The sequence below is a fragment of the Giraffa tippelskirchi genome, chromosome 13 (assembly GCF_054371585.1).
Source record: "Giraffa tippelskirchi isolate mGirTip1 chromosome 13, T2T-mGirTip1v1.2.pri, whole genome shotgun sequence".
Classification (NCBI taxonomy): domain Eukaryota; kingdom Metazoa; phylum Chordata; class Mammalia; order Artiodactyla; family Giraffidae; genus Giraffa; species Giraffa tippelskirchi.
The window spans coordinates 33,840,856-33,848,766 of record NC_137287.1 but is presented as its reverse complement, the minus strand read 5'-3'; the positions used below and the strand labels follow the sequence as shown (position 1 = coordinate 33,848,766).

Sequence of the window (7,911 nt, the reverse complement as noted above, 5' to 3'; positions counted from 1 at the left end):
CTCCTCCCTCCACACTGTGGGTCATACTTTCAGAGCAGACTATCATTTAAACTTTTTTTCCCTGTTCCTCACTCCCTTCTCACACCCTACTCTTTGCTTCTCTTCCCTCTTTTTTATCTTATGGATCCACTTCTGAGCCAACTTTGTTAGCAGGCAAGATCAAGGTACCTGTAAAAGATAAGTCAGCCCAATGTAGTCCTTTCTCCTAGCTCCTGGTTTCTTGGTTTACGTTTTTTTTATATAATTTTAATTATTTTTAATTAATTAATTTATTTTGGCTGTGTTGGATCTTCTTTGCTGCGCAGGCTTCTCATTGCAGTGGCTTCTCTTTTGAGGAGCACAGGCTCTAGGGCGTGCTGGCTTCAGTAGTTGCAGCTCATGGGCTCGGTAGTTGTGGCTCCTGGGCCCTAGGGCACAGGCTTGACAGTTGCGGCACACAGGGTTTGTTGATCCGCGATATTTGGGATCTTCCTGGATCAAGGATTGAACCTGTGTCCCCTGCAATGGTAGGCAGATTCTTTACCACTGAGCCACCAGGAAAACCCCTGGTTTATGTGTTGATTTGAATCAAAGCTGCTTGCTCTTTGCTGAGAACGGAGAAGAAAAAACAGCAGCAGGATGAAACCCTCCAACATTTCCAACATTAGCTTGCTGAGACCTCTTGGGATGTCTTCCTGGCTCACAATAACATACCCTTTGGAAAGAGGTGCGACTCTGTGACCTCCCCTTCTGCCAACTTAGCCATGACTGAAAGACACCAGACATGAGCACCTGAGCAAAGCTGGGCACTTCGGCTTCCCTTCTAGGACTTCGCTATTTGGAAGACTAAGTAGGGACTGTATATCTTTGAAGCTGAGTCATGGCACTCTGGGCTTCCCTGGTAGCTCAGCTAGTAAAGAATCTGCCTGTAATGCAGGATACCCTGGTTCGATTCCTGGGTTGGGAAAATCTGCTGAAGAAGGGATAGGCTACCCACTCCAGTGTTCTTGGGCTTCCCTGGTGGTTCAACTGGTAAAGAATCTGCCTGAGATGTGGGAGACCTGGGTTTGATCCCTGGGTTGGGAAGATCTCCTGGAGAAGGGAATGGCTACCCACTCAAGTATTCTGGCCTGGAGAATTCTATGGACTGTATAGTCCATGGGGTCACAAAGAGTCAGACATGACTGAGCGACTTTCACTCACTCACTAATGGCACTCCAAGAGAAGCATCATGGAATCTTGAGCTTAGGTCACGCGGGGCACACCTGGTTGGCTTGCAGGAGCTTAGTTCCTGAACCAGGGATTGAACCTGGGCCCCCGGCAGTGAAAGCACCAAGTCCCAACCTCTGGACTGCCAGTGAATTCCCAGTTCTTGCCTTTATTGATTCTTTGTTATCCACTACTTTCTGGAGTTCCTTATGTTATCGCCTAGTTCCTTCTCAATAAAACCCCTCTTTTTTAACTGTTTGCTACAGCTCATTTCTATTGCTTGTAAACCAAATAGCTTTAATACAGTAAATACAGAGAAGGTATAAACAATCAAACTGGACTGAGCAATATGGCCAGTGATTTGCATACTGTTTACGTGGTGAGTGGAAAGGAGTCTGGGCTTTTAAATCAGACCCAGGTTTGATTCTAGCTCGACTGCCTGTTGGCTGAATATTAGAGTCGGTTCCCTCATGTCTCTGTGCCTCGATGTCTTCATCTGTAAAATGGGGATAAAACTACTAAGCTCTTGGGGCTAATATCTTTTAATTGAGATATAGTTGATTTACAATGTTTCTGGTGTATAGCAAAGTGATTCCGTTTGTTGCTTAAAGGTGCAGGAAAATGGTACCTAACAGAGCCCCCTCTTAGAAAGGTTAGTCCTCTAGAGAATAGCATGCCCCATGCTGAGAAAGCTGATATGTTCCCCTAACCACCCAGGTGTCCCTTTAGAAAGACATCTGGGCACCTTCGAGCAGTGACCAAAAGCAGAAAGAAGAGCTCAGATAATGAAACTTAAATCGATACACATGTTCAAAGCCATCAATGATCATCTGAAACCTACATTTCTAGCCTCCCCATATCTCCAACTTCCACCATACCCTGGAATTCAGCCACATAAAAGCAATACTCCCAGTTCCCTGGTATGCAAGGAAAGTTAATGGATGTGGGTTAAGTTAGAACACATGAACATTCTCTCATCGATATTTTAAACTTGGGACATGAAGACATTATGTGAGAGAAACCAGACACAAAAGGACAAGCACTGTATGATCCTATTTGTATGAAATGTCTGTAGACACAGAAAATAGAATTGAGGTTGCCAGGCCTGGAGGGCGGAGGGAATGGGCTTCTTTCTGGGGTAATAAAAATGTTCTGGAATTAGATAGTGATGATGGTTGGACAACTGTGTGAATGTACTACAAACCACAGAAGTGTATGCTTTAAAGTGATTTTTTTTTTTTTGGCGGTGATACGCAGTCTGTGGGATCTTAGTTCCCAGAACAGAGATAGAACCTGCACTCCCTGCAATAAAAGCACAGAATCCTAATCACTGGACTGTTGGGAAGTCACTTTAACAGCGTGAATTTGATGATATCTGAATTATACCCCAATTTTAAAAAATAGGAAAATAGTGAAAAATGGAAAAGAAGGAAATAAAAAAATGGAGGAAAGAAAGGGTTGGACTTAGGCTCTTAGGGTGATGGTGGTCTTGCAACCCCTTGGACAGTATATTAGCAGGCTCCTCTGTCCATGGGATTTCCCAGGCAAGAATACTGGAGTGGGTTGCCATTTCCTTCTCCAGGGGATATTCCCAACCCACGGATCAAACCTGCGTCTCCTGCATTGCAGGCGAATTCTTTACCACTGAGCCACCAGGGAAGCTTCTTAGGCTCTTAGGAGTGGGAGTTAACTGTTGGAGTTAACTCTTAGGGAGAGTCAGAGTTGATAAGGGTGGTGGTTCGGTTCAGTTCAGTCGCTCAATCATGTCCGACTTTTTGCAACCCTATGGACTGCAACATTCCAGGCTTCTCTGCTCTTCACCATCTCCCAGAGTTTGCTCAAACTCACGTCCATTGAGTCAGTGATGCCATCCAACCATCTTATCTTTTGTTGTCCCCTTCTCCTGCCTTCAATCTTTCCCAGCATCAGAGTCTTTTCTAATGAGTCAGCTCTTCACATCAGGTGGCCAAAGTATTGGCTGGTGGTTAAGAGTGTGAATTCTGAAGTCTGGCTGCCTGAGCTCAAGTCCAGCTCCTTTGCTTACCAGCTGTGCATTTGGGGCAGGTCACTTCACCTCCTTCAGCCTCACTTCCCTGGAAGTAAAATAGAAATGATTTGGGGATTGTTGGGAGGATGAAACTAGATAATTCATGTAAAGTACTTAGTGCAGTACTTGGCACATACTCAGGGCTTCAGTAAATATTTGTTCATTTCCTTAGAAAGGGAGGAAATCATTGAGTTGAAGGGAGAGGAGAATTGAGGTAGAAGAAAAGAAGAGGAAAGATGAGTTGGGAAGCAGGAGGGGAGGAGGTTGGGGCTCTCTCTGAGGGATAGAGAAAATCTGGGGAAGAAGCTTGCTCGGAGAAACAGACTGGTGCCCGCAAGAGAGATCAGGGCAGCCCCAGTCCAGACACCACAGTCAGAGCTCTCACCTTCCGGCTCCTGCTTGAATGAGATGCTCAAAACCCAGCCCTCCAGCAAGGACCCTAGCCCTCCAACGTCAGCTCATCTTTTCCAGACTGCTTGCGAGGCCCTGGTGAAGCAAGAACACAGAATGTCTGTCCTTCCCTCTCCTAAGGCAAAGCTGGGTCAGAGGTGGGAACAGGAGAAGATGGCAGTGTTTACTGAGCTCTCACCAGCCTGGGTGCCTTTCCATGCACGACCTTGGGGTGCAGTTTTCCTTTCCTCTTGATATCATGAGAATGCATTACATCTCAGCCCTCCGTGTCCCCAAATCGACCCTGTGATGCAGGTATAGCCACCTCCATTCTATGGAGAAGAAAACCGGGACTCTGGAAGATGAAACAGCTTTATCGATTCCTTCACTCATCCATTCAATCCATTCAACAATATTTATTGAGCACCTGCCTCGTGCCAGACAATGTCTCCAGGGCTGTGGCTGCAGCAGGGAAAAGACAGAGTAGTTTACATTCTCCCAGAGGAAGAGAGACAAGAAGCAGGAGATAAATCACTGAACACAATGATTACAGATTGTGCCAACTTGGGGAAGGAAGGAGGCAGGCAGGAGCACTGCTTTTACTAGGGTAGCTTCTCGGAGGAGGGGACATGAGAGGGTGAGATCGACCCGGGGTGTTCAGATCATGAGGAAGAGCATTCTAGCAAGTGCAAAGGCCCTGGGGCCGAACCAGCTCACCTTGCATGATACAAATGGCACAATACAAAAGCCAGCACTGTGTTTAACTCTTAAGTGGAGTGAAGTGAAGCGAAGTCGCTCAGTCATGTCTGACTCTTTGCGACCCCATGGACTGTAGCCTGTCAGGTTCCTCCATCCATGGGATTTTCCAGACAAGAATACTGGAGTGGGTTGCCATTTCCTTCTTCAGGGGATGTTCCCGACCCAGAGATCAAACCTGGGTCTCCAGCACTGCAGGCAGACTCTCTACCATCTGAGTTACCAGGGAATCCCTGTTTAACTCATAGCAAGTTCACAAATGGTATTTAATAAATATTCATCACTCACTGTTCATCTCAAAGGTTTTTGCAGCTTTCAAACCCATGAAACCAAAAGCAGAAAAGGTCTTCTCTTGGTCTGTATGCTCAGCACCTGACATAAAGTGGAGACCTCTTACCAAATGGCTTAATAAGAAGTCTGTGTCATTGGCTACTCTGTTCTTGTTAAGTTTAGATGTCAGGGAGACCTAAATTCAAATCCCAACTCTGCCTGTCAGTGCCTGTGTGATTCAGGGCTCAAGTCTTATCCAAGCCTCAGTCCCCTCACCTGTGAAATGGGCATGGAATTGTTGCAGGAAGAAGAACCCCTTCCAGGGCCCCAGAGCAGGCTCTTGTCTAACACTTGGAAGTGAACTGTCCAAGGAGACACTCCTGCTGACAAAGCAAGAGACTTTATTGGGAAGGGGCCCCCAGGTGGAGAGCAGTAGGGTAAGGGAAACCAGGAGAACTTCTCTGCTACGTGGCTTGCAGTCTCGGGTTTTATGGTGGTGGGATTCATTTCTGAGTTGTCTTTGGCCAATCATTCTGACTCAGGGTCCCTCCTGATAGTGCATGCATTGCTCAGCCAAGATAGATGCCAGCAAGAAGGATTCTGGGAGGTGGTAGGACACATGGCATCTCCTTTTGACCTTTCCCGAGCTCTTCGGGTTGGTGGTGGCTTGTTAGTTCCATGTTCCTTACTGGGATCTCCTGTCGTAAAATAACTCACACAAATGGTCACTACAGTGCCTGGCCAGGGTGGGCGGTGTCCGTCAGCGTGCTTCCCCTAACACAGTGGATACTTCCCCATGATTTCGTTGTTAGCACAAAATGAGAAAATGTATGTAAATCCCAAACAAGATGCCTGGTCTATGATAAAACTTTTTTTTTTTTGGTCATGAGATTTTTCTGACTTTAGCCAATCCACACTGAGCTCTTTACTCTGAGCATGCACTAATTCCCTCTCCTGTGTTGTCTTTGAATCCTCACATGAGACCATTAAGGGAGGTACTGTTTTTGCCCCACTTTGCCGGAAAAGGAAGCTATGCCCAGAGAGGTTAACTTGCTTAAAGTCACACAGCAGTAAACAGCTAATAAGCAAGATCTGACTCCAAATTCACCCCATTACCCTTCCTTTTCCCTATAAAGGGTGGGGGTGGGGGGTCAGTCTGTGAGCTATTTTTTTTTAGGAAGTCATTATTTTCCCCTCCCCATCACCTCCATGAGATCTGCAAGCTGCTTGTTTCCTGATAGATTCTGATATGAATTTGCTCACCCAAAATGCATGCACATATACACACTCTCACTTTCTCTGTTGCTGGCTGCCTGTGTGCTAAGTCTCTTCAGTCATGTCCAACTCTATGACCCCGTGGACTGCAACCCGCCAGGTTCCTCTGTCCGTAGGATTCTCCAGGCAAGAATTCTGGAGCGGGTTGCCATGCTCTCTTCCAGGGGATCTTCCCGACTCAGGGATCAAACCCATGTCTCACTACATTTCCCCCATTGGCCGGCAGGGTTTTCTTTTACCATTAGCACTACCTGGAAAAACCTTCTCTCTTGGAGGAATCCTTAATTTCTGATAAGGCAGATGCACCTGGCTTCCACCCACTGTCCTCGCCTTCTCTGCAGATGCCTCCATGCTGTTCTAGTTAATAGGCCCTGCTGCCCCTTTCCAACCCACTCCAGTGTTCTTGCCTGGAGAACCCCAGGGACAGGGGAGCCTGGTGGGCTGCCGTCTATGGGGTCGCTCAGAGTCGGACACGACTGAAGCAACTTAGCAGCAGCAGCAGCAGCTTCCCCTTTCTGACCTGCTCCTCCAAACCCAACGAGTACTCTCAAAGCATCTAATCATCGCCTCCCCCACCTCTCACACCATGGGGAGCGCCTCAGAAGGAAGCTGGAGCAGAAGAATGACGCTTCTAGGGGAGCAGGACAGACTTCCGCAGATCAGAGGGGAGTGACTTCGCTGCTCCTGGTTCTGTTAACATAATGAGGGGATAACCTGGTATTTAAATCGCAGCCCAAGTGGTAAATCTGCATTGTCAGCCTTCAACATGATTTACAAAATAATTTAAAAATGCATGAACCTTCTTCTTGATAAAGCACAGGGCGGGGGGTGCTATGGTAGCTTCTAAATATTTTATCTCCCAAGGTGAGCTGTTTGCCGTGTGGCCATCACTCATGGAGCTAGCAAGGGGGTCTTGAAGTGTGTGAGCTTCTAAAGACCCTCCTTCATCAAGTTCATCTCCATCAAATGAGTAGGAGGAGGGTGTGGGCAGTTTATGTCGCCTCTGGTCCTTGGAATCGTGCTTGGGCTTGCCATCCTTCTGGAAAATAGCTGCTTGCAGGCATCCCCAGCAGACTTAAAGGTGCTTCGCTCATTAGGACCTAGCAAAAGATAGCTGATTTTGAGGGTCTACCCAGGCAAGGATGTCTGGAAGGCTAAGGGGAACCTGCAGGGTAGACAAGGGTGCCACTTAGATGGGCACTTTGGAGAACAGGTAGGGAAAAAGAGCAGCCTCTGCAGCATCTTTGCTACCTGGAAGATGACTGGGGTGAGAAGCAAGGACAAAGATTCCTTCAAACTGGGAAGAGAAGAAATGCTACTTGAAAGAAGTAGCTGTTGTTTTGTTTTCTTGTATCACTAACTTCTTAGTCAAGGCAATGGTCACGTGCATATCCCTGAAGCTAAATGTTGTCCCACACCAATTCTGAGAAGGACTCCCAAAGCCATCTTTGTCCGTGGGACTCAAGTGAGAGCTCTTATAGGCAGATGGGGTGGGAGGGGTTCAGGAAGAAAGAGAACCGGGTGCGGCTTTCTTGACATAAGAGAACCCTTTTTTTTTTTTTGCCATGTGGCTTATGAGATCTTAGTTCCCCAACCAGGGATTGAACCTGGGCCCTTGGCACTGAGAGTGGGAAGTCCTAACCACTGGATCACCAGGGAAGCCCCAAGACAAGCCATTTTTGACCTAAACCATTTTGTGATCTAAGCCTGGTGTCAATGCTTGCCCTTGAACAGGTCTCAGTAATTAATGATCTTAAGGGAACAAAAGGATTCAGGAACAAAGAAAAAGCAATTAAGAAACAATAGTTCCCAGATACAAAAGTGTCCTAGTTCCTTCTCAAGGGAAATACATTACAATCCAATACAAATCTTTGGGTTCCGTAAGAACTAAGGCCCCTACCCAGGTGGAAGTAACTACAGGCTGAGACTCCAGGTTGATCAGGACCTAAGAGCTGATGATGTTGACCTTTTCTGATCTTCATGAC

The 7,911-nt window shown here is 46.9% G+C and overlaps 1 long non-coding RNA gene across 1 annotated transcript; it reads right to left on the bottom strand.

Annotated features, from left to right (window-relative positions):
- Positions 1-2,423: 2,423 nt before the first annotated feature.
- Positions 2,424-5,461, bottom strand: LOC145533005 (uncharacterized). The gene is made up of 3 exons (XR_014073755.1): positions 3,825-5,461; positions 3,621-3,721; positions 2,424-3,281 (listed from the first exon to the last, which is right to left on the bottom strand). It is a non-coding gene; the product is annotated as an uncharacterized LOC145533005 (long non-coding RNA).
- Between the last annotated feature and the right edge of the window lie 2,450 nt (positions 5,462-7,911).